Below are 14,550 nucleotides of genomic sequence, written 5' to 3' on the forward strand. Positions count from 1 at the left end.
TCAAAAAGGTCAACGGATCTTGGGATTCCCAGCCAGTCTCCCAATCTGGTACTTGCCAAACCTTAAGCTGCATTGCTGCTGCGATCTGACGAGAGCAGGCACATTCAGCTTAGAATGGCCGTTGACAGCAGCTGTTCAATTTGAACCTTCTTTTACCATCTTTGACAGAGAAACTAATACAATTTTAAGGTTCAAAAAGGTCAACGGAACTTGGGTTTCCCAGCCAGTCTCCCATGCTGGTACTTGCCAAGCCTTAAGCTGCATTGCTGCTGCGATCTGACGAGAGCAGGCACATTCAGCTTAGAATGGCCGTTGACAGCAGCTGTTCAATTTGAACCTTCTTTTACTATCTCATAGAGAAACTAACACAATTTTCAGGTTCAAAAAGGTCAACGGAACTTGGGATTCCCAGCCAGTCTCCCATGCTGGTACTTGCCAAGCCTTAAGCTGCATTGCTGCTGCGATCTGACGAGAGCAGGCACATTCACCTTAGAATGGCCGTTGACAGCAGCTGTTCAATTTGAACCTTCTTTTACTATCTCATAGAGAAACTAACACAATTTTCAGGTTCAAAAAGGTCAACGGTTCTTGGGATTCCCAGCCAGTCTCCCAATCTGGTACTTGCCAAACCTTAAGCTGCATTGCTGCTGCGATCTGACGAGAGCAGGCACATTCAGCTTAGAATGGCCGTTGACAGCAGCTGTTCAATTTGAACCTTCTTTTACTATCTCATAGAGAAACTAACACAATTTTCAGGTTCAAAAAGGTCAACGGAACTTGGGATTCCCAGCCAGTCTCCCATGCTGGTACTTGCCAAGCCTTAGGCTGCATTGCTGCTGCTATCTGACGAGAGCTGGCACATTCAGCTTAGAATGGCCGTTGACAGCAGCTGTTCAATTTGAACCTTCTTTTACCATCTTTGACAGAGAAACTAATACAAATTTAAGGTTCAAAAAGGTCAACGGAACTTGGGATTCCCAGCCAGTCTCCCATGCTGGTACTTGCCAAGCCTTAAGCTGCATTGCTGCTGCGATCTCACGAGAGCAGGCACATTCAGCTTAGAATGGCTGTTGACAGCAGCTGTTCAATTTGAACCTTCTTTTACCATCTTTGACAGAGAAACTAACACAATTTTCAGGTTCAAAAAGGTCAACGGAACTTGGGATTCCCAGCCAGTCTCCCATGCTGGTACTTGCCAAGCCTTAAGCTGCATTGCTGCTGCGATCTGACGAGAGCAGGTACATTCAGCTTAGAATGGCCGTTGACAGCAGCTGTTCAATTTGAACCTTCTTTTACTATCTCATAGAGAAACTAACACAATTTTCAGGTTCAAAAAGGTCAACGGAACTTGGGATTCCCAGCCAGTCTCCCATGCTGGTACTTGCCAAGCCTTAAGCTGCATTGCTGCTGCGATCTGACGAGAGCAGGCACATTCAGCTTAGAATGGCCGTTGACAGCAGCTGTTCAATTTGAACCTTCTTTTACTGTCTCATAGAGAAACTAACACAATTTTCAGGTTCAAAAAGGTCAACGGAACTTGGGATTCCCAGCCAGTCTCCCATGCTGGTACTTGCCAAGCCTTAAGCTGCATTGCTGCTGCGATCTGACGAGAGCAGGCACATTCAGCTTAGAATGGCCGTTGACAGCAGCTGTTCAATTTGAACCTTCTTTTACTATCTCATAGAGAAACTAACACAATTTTCAGGTTCAAAAAGGTCAACGGAACTTGGGATTCCCAGCCAGTCTCCCATGCTGGTACTTGCCAAGCCTTAAGCTGCATTGCTGCTGCGATCTCACGAGAGCAGGCACATTCACCTTAGAATGGCCGTTGACAGCAGCTGTTCAATTTGAACCTTCTTTTACCATCTTTGACAGAGAAACTAATACAATTTTCAGGTTCAAAAAGGTCAACGGAACTTGGGATTCCCAGCCAGACTCCCATGCTGGTACTTGCCAAGCCTTAAGCTGCATTGCTGTTGCGATCTGATGAGAGCAGGCACATTGAGCTTAGAATGGCCGTTGACAGCAGCTGTTCAATTTGAACCTTCTTTTACTATCTCATAGAGAAACTAACACAATTTTCAGGTTCAAAAAGGTCAACGGAACTTGGGATTCCCAGCCAGTCTCCCATGCTGGTACTTGCCAAGCCTTAAGCTGCATTGCTGCTGCGATCTGACGAGAGCAGGCACATTCAGCTTAGAATGGCCGTTGACAGCAGCTGTTCAATTTGAACCTTCTTTTACTATCTCATAGAGAAACTAACACAATTTTCAGGTTCAAAAAGGTCAACGGAACTTGCGATTCCCAGCCAGTCTCCCATGCTGGTACTTGCCAAGCCTTAAGCTGCATTGCTGCTGCGATCTGACGAGAGCAGGCACATTCAGCTTAGAATGGCCGTTGACAGCAGCTGTTCAATTTGAACCTTCTTTTACTATCTCATAGAGAAACTAACACAATTTTCAGGTTCAAAAAGGTCAACGGATCTTGGGATTCCCAGCCAGTCTCCCAATCTGGTACTTGCCAAACCTTAAGCTGCATTGCTGCTGCGATCTGACGAGAGCAGGCACATTCAGCTTAGAATGGCCGTTGACAGCAGCTGTTCAATTTGAACCTTCTTTTACCATCTTTGACAGAGAAACTAATACAATTTTAAGGTTCAAAAAGGTCAACGGAACTTGGGTTTCCCAGCCAGTCTCCCATGCTGGTACTTGCCAAGCCTTAAGCTGCATTGCTGCTGCGATCTGACGAGAGCAGGCACATTCAGCTTAGAATGGCCGTTGACAGCAGCTGTTCAATTTGAACCTTCTTTTACCATCTTTGACAGAGAAACTAACACAATTTTCAGGTTCAAAAAGGTCAACGGAACTTGGGATTCCCAGCCAGTCTCCCATGCTGGTACTTGCCAAGCCTTAAGCTGCATTGCTGCTGCGATCTGACGAGAGCAGGTACATTCAGCTTAGAATGGCCGTTGACAGCAGCTGTTCAATTTGAACCTTCTTTTACTATCTCATAGAGAAACTAACACAATTTTCAGGTTCAATAAGGTCAACGGAACTTGGGATTCCCAGCCAGTCTCCCATGCTGGTACTTGCCAAGCCTTAAGCTGCATTGCTGCTGCGATCTCACGAGAGCAGGCACATTCAGCTTAGAATGGCCGTTGACAGCAGCTGTTCAATTTGAACCTTCTTTTACCATCTTTGACAGGGAAACTAACACAATTTTCAGGTTCAAAAAGGTCAACGGAACTTGGGATTCCCAGCCAGTCTCCCATGCTGGTACTTGCCAAGCCTTAAGCTGCATTGCTGCTGCGATCTCACGAGAGCAGGCACATTCAGCTTAGAATGGCCGTTGACAGCAGCTGTTCAATTTGAACCTTCTTTTACTATCTCATAGAGAAACTAACACAATTTTCAGGTTCAAAAAGGTCAACGGATCTTGGGATTCCCAGCCAGTCTCCCAATCTGGTACTTGCCAAACCTTAAGCTGCATTGCTGCTGCGATCTGACGAGAGCAGGCACATTCAGCTTAGAATGGCCGTTGACAGCAGCTGTTCAATTTGAACCTTCTTTTACTATCTCATAGAGAAACTAACACAATTTTCAGGTTCAAAAAGGTCAACGGAACTTGGGATTCCCAGCCAGTCTCCCATGCTGGTACTTGCCAAGCCTTAAGCTGCATTGCTGCTGCGATCTGACGAGAGCAGGCACATTCAGCTTAGAATGGCCGTTGACAGCAGCTGTTCAATTTGAACCTTCTTTTACTATCTCATAGAGAAACTAACACAATTTTAAGGTTCAAAAAGGTCAACGGAACTTGGGATTCCCAGCCAGTCTCCCATGCTGGTACTTGCCAAGCCTTAAGCTGCATTGCTGCTGCGATCTCACGAGAGCAGGCACATTCAGCTTAGAATGGCCGTTGACAGCAGCTGTTCAATTTGAACCTTCTTTTACTGTCTCATAGAGAAACTAACACAATTTTCAGGTTCAAAAAGGTCAACGGAACTTGGGATTCCCAGCCAGTCTCCCATGCTGGTACTTGCCAAGCCTTAAGCTGCATTGCTGCTGCGATCTGACGAGAGCAGGCACATTCAGCTTAGAATGGCCGTTGACAGCAGCTGTTCAATTTGAACCTTCTTTTACTATCTCATAGAGAAACTAACACAATTTTCAGGTTCAAAAAGGTCAACGGAACTTGGGATTCCCAGCCAGTCTCCCATGCTGGTACTTGCCAAGCCTTAAGCTGCATTGCTGCTGCGATCTGACGAGAGCAGGCACATTCACCTTAGAATGGCCGTTGACAGCAGCTGTTCAATTTGAACCTTCTTTTACCATCTTTGACAGAGAAACTAATACAATTTTCAGGTTCAAAAAGGTCAACGGAACTTGGGATTCCCAGCCAGACTCCCATGCTGGTACTTGCCAAGCCTTAAGCTGCATTGCTGTTGCGATCTGATGAGAGCAGGCACATTGAGCTTAGAATGGCCGTTGACAGCAGCTGTTCAATTTGAACCTTCTTTTACTATCTCATAGAGAAACTAACACAATTTTCAGGTTCAAAAAGGTCAACGGAACTTGGGATTCCCAGCCAGTCTCCCATGCTGGTACTTGCCAAGCCTTAAGCTGCATTGCTGCTGCGATCTGACGAGAGCAGGCACATTCAGCTTAGAATGGCTGTTGACAGCAGCTGTTCAATTTGAACCTTCTTTTACTATCTCATAGAGAAACTAACACAATTTTCAGGTTCAAAAAGGTCAACGGAACTTGCGATTCCCAGCCAGTCTCCCATGCTGGTACTTGCCAAGCCTTAAGCTGCATTGCTGCTGCGATCTCACGAGAGCAGGCACATTCAGCTTAGAATGGCCGTTGACAGCAGCTGTTCAATTTGAACCTTCTTTTACTATCTCATAGAGAAACTAACACAATTTTCAGGTTCAAAAAGGTCAACGGAACTTGGGATTCCCAGCCAGTCTCCCATGCTGGTACTTGCCAAGCCTTAAGCTGCATTGCTGCTGCGATCTGACGAGAGCAGGCACATTCACCTTAGAATGGCCGTTGACAGCAGCTGTTCAATTTGAACCTTCTTTTACTATCTCATAGAGAAACTAACACAATTTTCAGGTTCAAAAAGGTCAACGGATCTTGGGATTCCCAGCCAGTCTCCCAATCTGGTACTTGCCAAACCTTAAGCTGCATTGCTGCTGCGATCTGACGAGAGCAGGCACATTCAGCTTAGAATGGCCGTTGACAGCAGCTGTTCAATTTGAACCTTCTTTTACTATCTCATAGAGAAACTAACACAATTTTCAGGTTCAAAAAGGTAAACGGAACTTGGGATTCCCAGCCAGTCTCCCATGCTGGTACTTGCCAAGCCTTAAGCTGCATTGCTGCTGCGATCTGACGAGAGCAGGCACATTCAGCTTAGAATGGCCGTTGACAGCAGCTGTTCAATTTGAACCTTCTTTTACTATCTCATAGAGAAACTAACACAATTTTAAGGTTCAAAAAGGTCAACGGAACTTGGGATTCCCAGCCAGTCTCCCATGCTGGTACTTGCCAAGCCTTAAGCTGCATTGCTGCTGCGATCTCACGAGAGCAGGCACATTCAGCTTAGAATGGCCGTTGACAGCAGCTGTTCAATTTGAACCTTCTTTTACTGTCTCATAGAGAAACTAACACAATTTTCAGGTTCAAAAAGGTCAACGGAACTTGGGATTCCCAGCCAGTCTCCCATGCTGGTACTTGCCAAGCCTTAAGCTGCATTGCTGCTGCGATCTGACGAGAGCAGGCACATTCAGCTTAGAATGGCCGTTGACAGCAGCTGTTCAATTTGAACCTTCTTTTACTATCTCATAGAGAAACTAACACAATTTTCAGGTTCAAAAAGGTCAACGGAACTTGGGATTCCCAGCCAGTCTCCCATGCTGGTACTTGCCAAGCCTTAAGCTGCATTGCTGCTGCGATCTGACGAGAGCAGGCACATTCACCTTAGAATGGCCGTTGACAGCAGCTGTTCAATTTGAACCTTCTTTTACCATCTTTGACAGAGAAACTAATACAATTTTCAGGTTCAAAAAGGTCAACGGAACTTGGGATTCCCAGCCAGACTCCCATGCTGGTACTTGCCAAGCCTTAAGCTGCATTGCTGTTGCGATCTGATGAGAGCAGGCACATTGAGCTTAGAATGGCCGTTGACAGCAGCTGTTCAATTTGAACCTTCTTTTACTATCTCATAGAGAAACTAACACAATTTTCAGGTTCAAAAAGGTCAACGGAACTTGGGATTCCCAGCCAGTCTCCCATGCTGGTACTTGCCAAGCCTTAAGCTGCATTGCTGCTGCGATCTGACGAGAGCAGGCACATTCAGCTTAGAATGGCTGTTGACAGCAGCTGTTCAATTTGAACCTTCTTTTACTATCTCATAGAGAAACTAACACAATTTTCAGGTTCAAAAAGGTCAACGGAACTTGCGATTCCCAGCCAGTCTCCCATGCTGGTACTTGCCAAGCCTTAAGCTGCATTGCTGCTGCGATCTGACGAGAGCAGGCACATTCAGCTTAGAATGGCCGTTGACAGCAGCTGTTCAATTTGAACCTTCTTTTACTATCTCATAGAGAAACTAACACAATTTTAAGGTTCAAAAAGGTCAACGGAACTTGGGATTCCCAGCCAGTCTCCCATGCTGGTACTTGCCAAGCCTTAAGCTGCATTGCTGCTGCGATCTGACGAGAGCAGGCACATTCACCTTAGAATGGCCGTTGACAGCAGCTGTTCAATTTGAACCTTCTTTTACTATCTCATAGAGAAACTAACACAATTTTCAGGTTCAAAAAGGTCAACGGATCTTGGGATTCCCAGCCAGTCTCCCAATCTGGTACTTGCCAAACCTTAAGCTGCATTGCTGCTGCGATCTGACGAGAGCAGGCACATTCAGCTTAGAATGGCCGTTGACAGCAGCTGTTCAATTTGAACCTTCTTTTACTATCTCATAGAGAAACTAACACAATTTTCAGGTTCAAAAAGGTCAACGGAACTTGGGATTCCCAGCCAGTCTCCCATGCTGGTACTTGCCAAGCCTTAGGCTGCATTGCTGCTGCGATCTGACGAGAGCAGGTACATTCAGCTTAGAATGGCCGTTGACAGCAGCTGTTCAATTTGAACCTTCTTTTACCATCTTTGACAGAGAAACTAATACAATTTTCAGGTTCAAAAAGGTCAACGGAACTTGGGATTCCCAGCCAGACTCCCATGCTGGTACTTGCCAAGCCTTAAGCTGCATTGCTGTTGCGATCTGATGAGAGCAGGCACATTGAGCTTAGAATGGCCGTTGACAGCAGCTGTTCAATTTGAACCTTCTTTTACTATCTCATAGAGAAACTAACACAATTTTCAGGTTCAAAAAGGTCAACGGAACTTGGGATTCCCAGCCAGTCTCCCATGCTGGTACTTGCCAAGCCTTAAGCTGCATTGCTGCTGCGATCTGACGAGAGCAGGCACATTCAGCTTAGAATGGCCGTTGACAGCAGCTGTTCAATTTGAACCTTCTTTTACTATCTCATAGAGAAACTAACACAATTTTCAGGTTCAAAAAGGTCAACGGAACTTGGGATTCCCAGCCAGTCTCCCATGCTGGTACTTGCCAAGCCTTAAGCTGCATTGCTGCTGCGATCTGACGAGAGCAGGCACATTCAGCTTAGAATGGCCGTTGACAGCAGCTGTTCAATTTGAACCTTCTTTTACTATCTCATAGAGAAACTAACACAATTTTCAGGTTCAAAAAGGTCAACGGATCTTGGGATTCCCAGCCAGTCTCCCAATCTGGTACTTGCCAAACCTTAAGCTGCATTGCTGCTGCGATCTGACGAGAGCAGGCACATTCAGCTTAGAATGGCCGTTGACAGCAGCTGTTCAATTTGAACCTTCTTTTACCATCTTTGACAGAGAAACTAATACAATTTTAAGGTTCAAAAAGGTCAACGGAACTTGGGTTTCCCAGCCAGTCTCCCATGCTGGTACTTGCCAAGCCTTAAGCTGCATTGCTGCTGCGATCTGACGAGAGCAGGCACATTCAGCTTAGAATGGCCGTTGACAGCAGCTGTTCAATTTGAACCTTCTTTTACTATCTCATAGAGAAACTAACACAATTTTCAGGTTCAAAAAGGTCAACGGAACTTGGGATTCCTAGCCAGTCTCCCATGCTGGTACTTGCCAAGCCTTAAGCTGCATTGCTGCTGCGATCTGACGAGAGCAGGCACATTCACCTTAGAATGGCCGTTGACAGCAGCTGTTCAATTTGAACCTTCTTTTACTATCTCATAGAGAAACTAACACAATTTTCAGGTTCAAAAAGGTCAACGGTTCTTGGGATTCCCAGCCAGTCTCCCAATCTGGTACTTGCCAAACCTTAAGCTGCATTGCTGCTGCGATCTGACGAGAGCAGGCACATTCAGCTTAGAATGGCCGTTGACAGCAGCTGTTCAATTTGAACCTTCTTTTACTATCTCATAGAGAAACTAACACAATTTTCAGGTTCAAAAAGGTCAACGGAACTTGGGATTCCCAGCCAGTCTCCCATGCTGGTACTTGCCAAGCCTTAGGCTGCATTGCTGCTGCTATCTGACGAGAGCTGGCACATTCAGCTTAGAATGGCCGTTGACAGCAGCTGTTCAATTTGAACCTTCTTTTACCATCTTTGACAGAGAAACTAATACAAATTTAAGGTTCAAAAAGGTCAACGGAACTTGGGATTCCCAGCCAGTCTCCCATGCTGGTACTTGCCAAGCCTTAAGCTGCATTGCTGCTGCGATCTCACGAGAGCAGGCACATTCAGCTTAGAATGGCTGTTGACAGCAGCTGTTCAATTTGAACCTTCTTTTACCATCTTTGACAGAGAAACTAACACAATTTTCAGGTTCAAAAAGGTCAACGGAACTTGGGATTCCCAGCCAGTCTCCCATGCTGGTACTTGCCAAGCCTTAAGCTGCATTGCTGCTGCGATCTGACGAGAGCAGGTACATTCAGCTTAGAATGGCCGTTGACAGCAGCTGTTCAATTTGAACCTTCTTTTACTATCTCATAGAGAAACTAACACAATTTTCAGGTTCAAAAAGGTCAACGGAACTTGGGATTCCCAGCCAGTCTCCCATGCTGGTACTTGCCAAGCCTTAAGCTGCATTGCTGCTGCGATCTGACGAGAGCAGGCACATTCAGCTTAGAATGGCCGTTGACAGCAGCTGTTCAATTTGAACCTTCTTTTACTGTCTCATAGAGAAACTAACACAATTTTCAGGTTCAAAAAGGTCAACGGAACTTGGGATTCCCAGCCAGTCTCCCATGCTGGTACTTGCCAAGCCTTAAGCTGCATTGCTGCTGCGATCTGACGAGAGCAGGCACATTCAGCTTAGAATGGCCGTTGACAGCAGCTGTTCAATTTGAACCTTCTTTTACTATCTCATAGAGAAACTAACACAATTTTCAGGTTCAAAAAGGTCAACGGAACTTGGGATTCCCAGCCAGTCTCCCATGCTGGTACTTGCCAAGCCTTAAGCTGCATTGCTGCTGCGATCTCACGAGAGCAGGCACATTCACCTTAGAATGGCCGTTGACAGCAGCTGTTCAATTTGAACCTTCTTTTACCATCTTTGACAGAGAAACTAATACAATTTTCAGGTTCAAAAAGGTCAACGGAACTTGGGATTCCCAGCCAGACTCCCATGCTGGTACTTGCCAAGCCTTAAGCTGCATTGCTGTTGCGATCTGATGAGAGCAGGCACATTGAGCTTAGAATGGCCGTTGACAGCAGCTGTTCAATTTGAACCTTCTTTTACTATCTCATAGAGAAACTAACACAATTTTCAGGTTCAAAAAGGTCAACGGAACTTGGGATTCCCAGCCAGTCTCCCATGCTGGTACTTGCCAAGCCTTAAGCTGCATTGCTGCTGCGATCTGACGAGAGCAGGCACATTCAGCTTAGAATGGCCGTTGACAGCAGCTGTTCAATTTGAACCTTCTTTTACTATCTCATAGAGAAACTAACACAATTTTCAGGTTCAAAAAGGTCAACGGAACTTGCGATTCCCAGCCAGTCTCCCATGCTGGTACTTGCCAAGCCTTAAGCTGCATTGCTGCTGCGATCTGACGAGAGCAGGCACATTCAGCTTAGAATGGCCGTTGACAGCAGCTGTTCAATTTGAACCTTCTTTTACTATCTCATAGAGAAACTAACACAATTTTCAGGTTCAAAAAGGTCAACGGATCTTGGGATTCCCAGCCAGTCTCCCAATCTGGTACTTGCCAAACCTTAAGCTGCATTGCTGCTGCGATCTGACGAGAGCAGGCACATTCAGCTTAGAATGGCCGTTGACAGCAGCTGTTCAATTTGAACCTTCTTTTACCATCTTTGACAGAGAAACTAATACAATTTTAAGGTTCAAAAAGGTCAACGGAACTTGGGTTTCCCAGCCAGTCTCCCATGCTGGTACTTGCCAAGCCTTAAGCTGCATTGCTGCTGCGATCTCACGAGAGCAGGCACATTCAGCTTAGAATGGCCGTTGACAGCAGCTGTTCAATTTGAACCTTCTTTTACCATCTTTGACAGAGAAACTAACACAATTTTCAGGTTCAAAAAGGTCAACGGAACTTGGGATTCCCAGCCAGTCTCCCATGCTGGTACTTGCCAAGCCTTAAGCTGCATTGCTGCTGCGATCTGACGAGAGCAGGTACATTCAGCTTAGAATGGCCGTTGACAGCAGCTGTTCAATTTGAACCTTCTTTTACTATCTCATAGAGAAACTAACACAATTTTCAGGTTCAATAAGGTCAACGGAACTTGGGATTCCCAGCCAGTCTCCCATGCTGGTACTTGCCAAGCCTTAAGCTGCATTGCTGCTGCGATCTGACGAGAGCAGGCACATTCAGCTTAGAATGGCCGTTGACAGCAGCTGTTCAATTTGAACCTTCTTTTACCATCTTTGACAGGGAAACTAACACAATTTTCAGGTTCAAAAAGGTCAACGGAACTTGGGATTCCCAGCCAGTCTCCCATGCTGGTACTTGCCAAGCCTTAAGCTGCATTGCTGCTGCGATCTGACGAGAGCAGGCACATTCAGCTTAGAATGGCCGTTGACAGCAGCTGTTCAATTTGAACCTTCTTTTACCATCTTTGACAGAGAAACTAACACAATTTTCAGGTTCAAAAAGGTCAACGGAACTTGGGATTCCCAGCCAGTCTCCCATGCTGGTACTTGCCAAGCCTTAAGCTGCATTGCTGCTGCGATCTGACGAGAGCAGGCACATTCAGCTTAGAATGGCCGTTGACAGCAGCTGTTCAATTTGAACCTTCTTTTACTATCTCATAGAGAAACTAACACAATTTTCAGGTTCAAAAAGGTCAACGGAACTTGGGATTCCCAGCCAGTCTCCCATGCTGGTACTTGCCAAGCCTTAAGCTGCATTGCTGCTGCGATCTCACGAGAGCAGGCACATTCAGCTTAGAATGGCCGTTGACAGCAGCTGTTCAATTTGAACCTTCTTTTACCATCTTTGACAGGGAAACTAACACAATTTTCAGGTTCAAAAAGGTCAACGGAACTTGGGATTCCCAGCCAGTCTCCCATGCTGGTACTTGCCAAGCCTTAAGCTGCATTGCTGCTGCGATCTGACGAGAGCAGGCACATTCAGCTTAGAATGGCCGTTGACAGCAGCTGTTCAATTTGAACCTTCTTTTACCATCTTTGACAGAGAAACTAACACAATTTTCAGGTTCAAAAAGGTCAACGGAACTTGGGATTCCCAGCCAGTCTCCCATGCTGGTACTTGCCAAGCCTTAAGCTGCATTGCTGCTGCGATCTGACGAGAGCAGGTACATTCAGCTTAGAATGGCCGTTGACAGCAGCTGTTCAATTTGAACCTTCTTTTACTATCTCATAGAGAAACTAACACAATTTTCAGGTTCAATAAGGTCAACGGAACTTGGGATTCCCAGCCAGTCTCCCATGCTGGTACTTGCCAAGCCTTAAGCTGCATTGCTGCTGCGATCTCACGAGAGCAGGCACATTCAGCTTAGAATGGCCGTTGACAGCAGCTGTTCAATTTGAACCTTCTTTTACCATCTTTGACAGGGAAACTAACACAATTTTCAGGTTCAAAAAGGTCAACGGAACTTGGGATTCCCAGCCAGTCTCCCATGCTGGTACTTGCCAAGCCTTAAGCTGCATTGCTGCTGCGATCTCACGAGAGCAGGCACATTCAGCTTAGAATGGCCGTTGACAGCAGCTGTTCAATTTGAACCTTCTTTTACTATCTCATAGAGAAACTAACACAATTTTCAGGTTCAAAAAGGTCAACGGATCTTGGGATTCCCAGCCAGTCTCCCAATCTGGTACTTGCCAAACCTTAAGCTGCATTGCTGCTGCGATCTGACGAGAGCAGGCACATTCAGCTTAGAATGGCCGTTGACAGCAGCTGTTCAATTTGAACCTTCTTTTACTATCTCATAGAGAAACTAACACAATTTTCAGGTTCAAAAAGGTCAACGGAACTTGGGATTCCCAGCCAGTCTCCCATGCTGGTACTTGCCAAGCCTTAAGCTGCATTGCTGCTGCGATCTGACGAGAGCAGGCACATTCAGCTTAGAATGGCCGTTGACAGCAGCTGTTCAATTTGAACCTTCTTTTACTATCTCATAGAGAAACTAACACAATTTTAAGGTTCAAAAAGGTCAACGGAACTTGGGATTCCCAGCCAGTCTCCCATGCTGGTACTTGCCAAGCCTTAAGCTGCATTGCTGCTGCGATCTCACGAGAGCAGGCACATTCAGCTTAGAATGGCCGTTGACAGCAGCTGTTCAATTTGAACCTTCTTTTACTGTCTCATAGAGAAACTAACACAATTTTCAGGTTCAAAAAGGTCAACGGAACTTGGGATTCCCAGCCAGTCTCCCATGCTGGTACTTGCCAAGCCTTAAGCTGCATTGCTGCTGCGATCTGACGAGAGCAGGCACATTCAGCTTAGAATGGCCGTTGACAGCAGCTGTTCAATTTGAACCTTCTTTTACTATCTCATAGAGAAACTAACACAATTTTCAGGTTCAAAAAGGTCAACGGAACTTGGGATTCCCAGCCAGTCTCCCATGCTGGTACTTGCCAAGCCTTAAGCTGCATTGCTGCTGCGATCTGACGAGAGCAGGCACATTCACCTTAGAATGGCCGTTGACAGCAGCTGTTCAATTTGAACCTTCTTTTACCATCTTTGACAGAGAAACTAATACAATTTTCAGGTTCAAAAAGGTCAACGGAACTTGGGATTCCCAGCCAGACTCCCATGCTGGTACTTGCCAAGCCTTAAGCTGCATTGCTGTTGCGATCTGATGAGAGCAGGCACATTGAGCTTAGAATGGCCGTTGACAGCAGCTGTTCAATTTGAACCTTCTTTTACTATCTCATAGAGAAACTAACACAATTTTCAGGTTCAAAAAGGTCAACGGAACTTGGGATTCCCAGCCAGTCTCCCATGCTGGTACTTGCCAAGCCTTAAGCTGCATTGCTGCTGCGATCTGACGAGAGCAGGCACATTCAGCTTAGAATGGCTGTTGACAGCAGCTGTTCAATTTGAACCTTCTTTTACTATCTCATAGAGAAACTAACACAATTTTCAGGTTCAAAAAGGTCAACGGAACTTGCGATTCCCAGCCAGTCTCCCATGCTGGTACTTGCCAAGCCTTAAGCTGCATTGCTGCTGCGATCTGACGAGAGCAGGCACATTCAGCTTAGAATGGCCGTTGACAGCAGCTGTTCAATTTGAACCTTCTTTTACTATCTCATAGAGAAACTAACACAATTTTCAGGTTCAAAAAGGTCAACGGAACTTGGGATTCCCAGCCAGTCTCCCATGCTGGTACTTGCCAAGCCTTAAGCTGCATTGCTGCTGCGATCTGACGAGAGCAGGCACATTCACCTTAGAATGGCCGTTGACAGCAGCTGTTCAATTTGAACCTTCTTTTACTATCTCATAGAGAAACTAACACAATTTTCAGGTTCAAAAAGGTCAACGGATCTTGGGATTCCCAGCCAGTCTCCCAATCTGGTACTTGCCAAACCTTAAGCTGCATTGCTGCTGCGATCTGACGAGAGCAGGCACATTCAGCTTAGAATGGCCGTTGACAGCAGCTGTTCAATTTGAACCTTCTTTTACTATCTCATAGAGAAACTAACACAATTTTCAGGTTCAAAAAGGTAAACGGAACTTGGGATTCCCAGCCAGTCTCCCATGCTGGTACTTGCCAAGCCTTAAGCTGCATTGCTGCTGCGATCTGACGAGAGCAGGCACATTCAGCTTAGAATGGCCGTTGACAGCAGCTGTTCAATTTGAACCTTCTTTTACTATCTCATAGAGAAACTAACACAATTTTAAGGTTCAAAAAGGTCAACGGAACTTGGGATTCCCAGCCAGTCTCCCATGCTGGTACTTGCCAAGCCTTAAGCTGCATTGCTGCTGCGATCTCACGAGAGCAGGCACATTCAGCTTAGAATGGCCGTTGACAGCAGCTGTTCAATTT

At 45.8% G+C, this 14,550-nt stretch overlaps 75 pseudogenes; all 75 read right to left on the reverse strand.

The window, feature by feature from the left end:
• Positions 1 to 7: 7 nt before the first annotated feature.
• On the reverse strand, positions 8 to 126 carry LOC140111795 (5S ribosomal RNA; annotated as a pseudogene).
• Positions 127 to 198: 72 nt separating this feature from the next.
• LOC140094873 (5S ribosomal RNA) lies at positions 199 to 317 on the reverse strand (annotated as a pseudogene).
• Positions 318 to 387: 70 nt separating this feature from the next.
• Positions 388 to 506, reverse strand: LOC140106548 (5S ribosomal RNA; annotated as a pseudogene).
• A 70-nt stretch (positions 507 to 576) lies between these two features.
• On the reverse strand, positions 577 to 695 carry LOC140106369 (5S ribosomal RNA; annotated as a pseudogene).
• A 261-nt stretch (positions 696 to 956) lies between these two features.
• LOC140112817 (5S ribosomal RNA) lies at positions 957 to 1,075 on the reverse strand (annotated as a pseudogene).
• Positions 1,076 to 1,147: 72 nt separating this feature from the next.
• Positions 1,148 to 1,266, reverse strand: LOC140113489 (5S ribosomal RNA; annotated as a pseudogene).
• Positions 1,267 to 1,336: 70 nt separating this feature from the next.
• On the reverse strand, positions 1,337 to 1,455 carry LOC140088213 (5S ribosomal RNA; annotated as a pseudogene).
• A 70-nt stretch (positions 1,456 to 1,525) lies between these two features.
• On the reverse strand, positions 1,526 to 1,644 carry LOC140088224 (5S ribosomal RNA; annotated as a pseudogene).
• Positions 1,645 to 1,714: 70 nt separating this feature from the next.
• On the reverse strand, positions 1,715 to 1,833 carry LOC140112760 (5S ribosomal RNA; annotated as a pseudogene).
• A 72-nt stretch (positions 1,834 to 1,905) lies between these two features.
• Positions 1,906 to 2,024, reverse strand: LOC140113083 (5S ribosomal RNA; annotated as a pseudogene).
• A 70-nt stretch (positions 2,025 to 2,094) lies between these two features.
• On the reverse strand, positions 2,095 to 2,213 carry LOC140088235 (5S ribosomal RNA; annotated as a pseudogene).
• Positions 2,214 to 2,283: 70 nt separating this feature from the next.
• LOC140104307 (5S ribosomal RNA) lies at positions 2,284 to 2,402 on the reverse strand (annotated as a pseudogene).
• A 70-nt stretch (positions 2,403 to 2,472) lies between these two features.
• Positions 2,473 to 2,591, reverse strand: LOC140111808 (5S ribosomal RNA; annotated as a pseudogene).
• A 72-nt stretch (positions 2,592 to 2,663) lies between these two features.
• Positions 2,664 to 2,782, reverse strand: LOC140094884 (5S ribosomal RNA; annotated as a pseudogene).
• A 72-nt stretch (positions 2,783 to 2,854) lies between these two features.
• On the reverse strand, positions 2,855 to 2,973 carry LOC140113500 (5S ribosomal RNA; annotated as a pseudogene).
• A 70-nt stretch (positions 2,974 to 3,043) lies between these two features.
• On the reverse strand, positions 3,044 to 3,162 carry LOC140102798 (5S ribosomal RNA; annotated as a pseudogene).
• Positions 3,163 to 3,234: 72 nt separating this feature from the next.
• LOC140102809 (5S ribosomal RNA) lies at positions 3,235 to 3,353 on the reverse strand (annotated as a pseudogene).
• A 70-nt stretch (positions 3,354 to 3,423) lies between these two features.
• On the reverse strand, positions 3,424 to 3,542 carry LOC140111819 (5S ribosomal RNA; annotated as a pseudogene).
• Positions 3,543 to 3,612: 70 nt separating this feature from the next.
• Positions 3,613 to 3,731, reverse strand: LOC140088246 (5S ribosomal RNA; annotated as a pseudogene).
• Positions 3,732 to 3,801: 70 nt separating this feature from the next.
• On the reverse strand, positions 3,802 to 3,920 carry LOC140102820 (5S ribosomal RNA; annotated as a pseudogene).
• Positions 3,921 to 3,990: 70 nt separating this feature from the next.
• LOC140088268 (5S ribosomal RNA) lies at positions 3,991 to 4,109 on the reverse strand (annotated as a pseudogene).
• Positions 4,110 to 4,179: 70 nt separating this feature from the next.
• Positions 4,180 to 4,298, reverse strand: LOC140106552 (5S ribosomal RNA; annotated as a pseudogene).
• Positions 4,299 to 4,370: 72 nt separating this feature from the next.
• Positions 4,371 to 4,489, reverse strand: LOC140113086 (5S ribosomal RNA; annotated as a pseudogene).
• Positions 4,490 to 4,559: 70 nt separating this feature from the next.
• Positions 4,560 to 4,678, reverse strand: LOC140107036 (5S ribosomal RNA; annotated as a pseudogene).
• Positions 4,679 to 4,748: 70 nt separating this feature from the next.
• Positions 4,749 to 4,867, reverse strand: LOC140112039 (5S ribosomal RNA; annotated as a pseudogene).
• Positions 4,868 to 4,937: 70 nt separating this feature from the next.
• LOC140106562 (5S ribosomal RNA) lies at positions 4,938 to 5,056 on the reverse strand (annotated as a pseudogene).
• Positions 5,057 to 5,126: 70 nt separating this feature from the next.
• LOC140111829 (5S ribosomal RNA) lies at positions 5,127 to 5,245 on the reverse strand (annotated as a pseudogene).
• A 70-nt stretch (positions 5,246 to 5,315) lies between these two features.
• Positions 5,316 to 5,434, reverse strand: LOC140103858 (5S ribosomal RNA; annotated as a pseudogene).
• Positions 5,435 to 5,504: 70 nt separating this feature from the next.
• LOC140102831 (5S ribosomal RNA) lies at positions 5,505 to 5,623 on the reverse strand (annotated as a pseudogene).
• A 70-nt stretch (positions 5,624 to 5,693) lies between these two features.
• On the reverse strand, positions 5,694 to 5,812 carry LOC140088279 (5S ribosomal RNA; annotated as a pseudogene).
• A 70-nt stretch (positions 5,813 to 5,882) lies between these two features.
• On the reverse strand, positions 5,883 to 6,001 carry LOC140106566 (5S ribosomal RNA; annotated as a pseudogene).
• A 72-nt stretch (positions 6,002 to 6,073) lies between these two features.
• On the reverse strand, positions 6,074 to 6,192 carry LOC140113087 (5S ribosomal RNA; annotated as a pseudogene).
• A 70-nt stretch (positions 6,193 to 6,262) lies between these two features.
• LOC140107041 (5S ribosomal RNA) lies at positions 6,263 to 6,381 on the reverse strand (annotated as a pseudogene).
• A 70-nt stretch (positions 6,382 to 6,451) lies between these two features.
• LOC140104310 (5S ribosomal RNA) lies at positions 6,452 to 6,570 on the reverse strand (annotated as a pseudogene).
• Positions 6,571 to 6,640: 70 nt separating this feature from the next.
• On the reverse strand, positions 6,641 to 6,759 carry LOC140106570 (5S ribosomal RNA; annotated as a pseudogene).
• A 70-nt stretch (positions 6,760 to 6,829) lies between these two features.
• LOC140111851 (5S ribosomal RNA) lies at positions 6,830 to 6,948 on the reverse strand (annotated as a pseudogene).
• A 70-nt stretch (positions 6,949 to 7,018) lies between these two features.
• On the reverse strand, positions 7,019 to 7,137 carry LOC140098369 (5S ribosomal RNA; annotated as a pseudogene).
• Positions 7,138 to 7,209: 72 nt separating this feature from the next.
• LOC140113088 (5S ribosomal RNA) lies at positions 7,210 to 7,328 on the reverse strand (annotated as a pseudogene).
• A 70-nt stretch (positions 7,329 to 7,398) lies between these two features.
• LOC140088290 (5S ribosomal RNA) lies at positions 7,399 to 7,517 on the reverse strand (annotated as a pseudogene).
• Positions 7,518 to 7,587: 70 nt separating this feature from the next.
• LOC140088301 (5S ribosomal RNA) lies at positions 7,588 to 7,706 on the reverse strand (annotated as a pseudogene).
• A 70-nt stretch (positions 7,707 to 7,776) lies between these two features.
• On the reverse strand, positions 7,777 to 7,895 carry LOC140111862 (5S ribosomal RNA; annotated as a pseudogene).
• Positions 7,896 to 7,967: 72 nt separating this feature from the next.
• LOC140094906 (5S ribosomal RNA) lies at positions 7,968 to 8,086 on the reverse strand (annotated as a pseudogene).
• A 70-nt stretch (positions 8,087 to 8,156) lies between these two features.
• Positions 8,157 to 8,275, reverse strand: LOC140112733 (5S ribosomal RNA; annotated as a pseudogene).
• A 70-nt stretch (positions 8,276 to 8,345) lies between these two features.
• LOC140106372 (5S ribosomal RNA) lies at positions 8,346 to 8,464 on the reverse strand (annotated as a pseudogene).
• A 261-nt stretch (positions 8,465 to 8,725) lies between these two features.
• On the reverse strand, positions 8,726 to 8,844 carry LOC140112818 (5S ribosomal RNA; annotated as a pseudogene).
• Positions 8,845 to 8,916: 72 nt separating this feature from the next.
• LOC140113512 (5S ribosomal RNA) lies at positions 8,917 to 9,035 on the reverse strand (annotated as a pseudogene).
• A 70-nt stretch (positions 9,036 to 9,105) lies between these two features.
• On the reverse strand, positions 9,106 to 9,224 carry LOC140088312 (5S ribosomal RNA; annotated as a pseudogene).
• A 70-nt stretch (positions 9,225 to 9,294) lies between these two features.
• LOC140088334 (5S ribosomal RNA) lies at positions 9,295 to 9,413 on the reverse strand (annotated as a pseudogene).
• A 70-nt stretch (positions 9,414 to 9,483) lies between these two features.
• On the reverse strand, positions 9,484 to 9,602 carry LOC140112762 (5S ribosomal RNA; annotated as a pseudogene).
• Positions 9,603 to 9,674: 72 nt separating this feature from the next.
• On the reverse strand, positions 9,675 to 9,793 carry LOC140113089 (5S ribosomal RNA; annotated as a pseudogene).
• A 70-nt stretch (positions 9,794 to 9,863) lies between these two features.
• LOC140088345 (5S ribosomal RNA) lies at positions 9,864 to 9,982 on the reverse strand (annotated as a pseudogene).
• Positions 9,983 to 10,052: 70 nt separating this feature from the next.
• Positions 10,053 to 10,171, reverse strand: LOC140104313 (5S ribosomal RNA; annotated as a pseudogene).
• Positions 10,172 to 10,241: 70 nt separating this feature from the next.
• LOC140111873 (5S ribosomal RNA) lies at positions 10,242 to 10,360 on the reverse strand (annotated as a pseudogene).
• Positions 10,361 to 10,432: 72 nt separating this feature from the next.
• Positions 10,433 to 10,551, reverse strand: LOC140103807 (5S ribosomal RNA; annotated as a pseudogene).
• A 72-nt stretch (positions 10,552 to 10,623) lies between these two features.
• LOC140113524 (5S ribosomal RNA) lies at positions 10,624 to 10,742 on the reverse strand (annotated as a pseudogene).
• A 70-nt stretch (positions 10,743 to 10,812) lies between these two features.
• LOC140088356 (5S ribosomal RNA) lies at positions 10,813 to 10,931 on the reverse strand (annotated as a pseudogene).
• Positions 10,932 to 11,003: 72 nt separating this feature from the next.
• On the reverse strand, positions 11,004 to 11,122 carry LOC140088368 (5S ribosomal RNA; annotated as a pseudogene).
• Positions 11,123 to 11,194: 72 nt separating this feature from the next.
• LOC140088379 (5S ribosomal RNA) lies at positions 11,195 to 11,313 on the reverse strand (annotated as a pseudogene).
• A 70-nt stretch (positions 11,314 to 11,383) lies between these two features.
• LOC140102842 (5S ribosomal RNA) lies at positions 11,384 to 11,502 on the reverse strand (annotated as a pseudogene).
• Positions 11,503 to 11,574: 72 nt separating this feature from the next.
• Positions 11,575 to 11,693, reverse strand: LOC140088401 (5S ribosomal RNA; annotated as a pseudogene).
• Positions 11,694 to 11,765: 72 nt separating this feature from the next.
• Positions 11,766 to 11,884, reverse strand: LOC140113536 (5S ribosomal RNA; annotated as a pseudogene).
• Positions 11,885 to 11,954: 70 nt separating this feature from the next.
• Positions 11,955 to 12,073, reverse strand: LOC140102853 (5S ribosomal RNA; annotated as a pseudogene).
• Positions 12,074 to 12,145: 72 nt separating this feature from the next.
• LOC140102864 (5S ribosomal RNA) lies at positions 12,146 to 12,264 on the reverse strand (annotated as a pseudogene).
• A 70-nt stretch (positions 12,265 to 12,334) lies between these two features.
• LOC140111884 (5S ribosomal RNA) lies at positions 12,335 to 12,453 on the reverse strand (annotated as a pseudogene).
• Positions 12,454 to 12,523: 70 nt separating this feature from the next.
• Positions 12,524 to 12,642, reverse strand: LOC140088412 (5S ribosomal RNA; annotated as a pseudogene).
• A 70-nt stretch (positions 12,643 to 12,712) lies between these two features.
• On the reverse strand, positions 12,713 to 12,831 carry LOC140102875 (5S ribosomal RNA; annotated as a pseudogene).
• Positions 12,832 to 12,901: 70 nt separating this feature from the next.
• LOC140088423 (5S ribosomal RNA) lies at positions 12,902 to 13,020 on the reverse strand (annotated as a pseudogene).
• A 70-nt stretch (positions 13,021 to 13,090) lies between these two features.
• On the reverse strand, positions 13,091 to 13,209 carry LOC140106576 (5S ribosomal RNA; annotated as a pseudogene).
• Positions 13,210 to 13,281: 72 nt separating this feature from the next.
• LOC140113090 (5S ribosomal RNA) lies at positions 13,282 to 13,400 on the reverse strand (annotated as a pseudogene).
• Positions 13,401 to 13,470: 70 nt separating this feature from the next.
• LOC140107046 (5S ribosomal RNA) lies at positions 13,471 to 13,589 on the reverse strand (annotated as a pseudogene).
• A 70-nt stretch (positions 13,590 to 13,659) lies between these two features.
• On the reverse strand, positions 13,660 to 13,778 carry LOC140104319 (5S ribosomal RNA; annotated as a pseudogene).
• Positions 13,779 to 13,848: 70 nt separating this feature from the next.
• Positions 13,849 to 13,967, reverse strand: LOC140106582 (5S ribosomal RNA; annotated as a pseudogene).
• Positions 13,968 to 14,037: 70 nt separating this feature from the next.
• Positions 14,038 to 14,156, reverse strand: LOC140111895 (5S ribosomal RNA; annotated as a pseudogene).
• A 70-nt stretch (positions 14,157 to 14,226) lies between these two features.
• On the reverse strand, positions 14,227 to 14,345 carry LOC140103866 (5S ribosomal RNA; annotated as a pseudogene).
• Positions 14,346 to 14,415: 70 nt separating this feature from the next.
• LOC140102897 (5S ribosomal RNA) lies at positions 14,416 to 14,534 on the reverse strand (annotated as a pseudogene).
• Positions 14,535 to 14,550: the final 16 nt, after the last annotated feature.

This window comes from Engystomops pustulosus, chromosome 1, assembly GCF_040894005.1.
Source record: "Engystomops pustulosus chromosome 1, aEngPut4.maternal, whole genome shotgun sequence".
In the NCBI taxonomy this organism is placed as follows: Eukaryota; Metazoa; Chordata; class Amphibia; order Anura; family Leptodactylidae; genus Engystomops; species Engystomops pustulosus.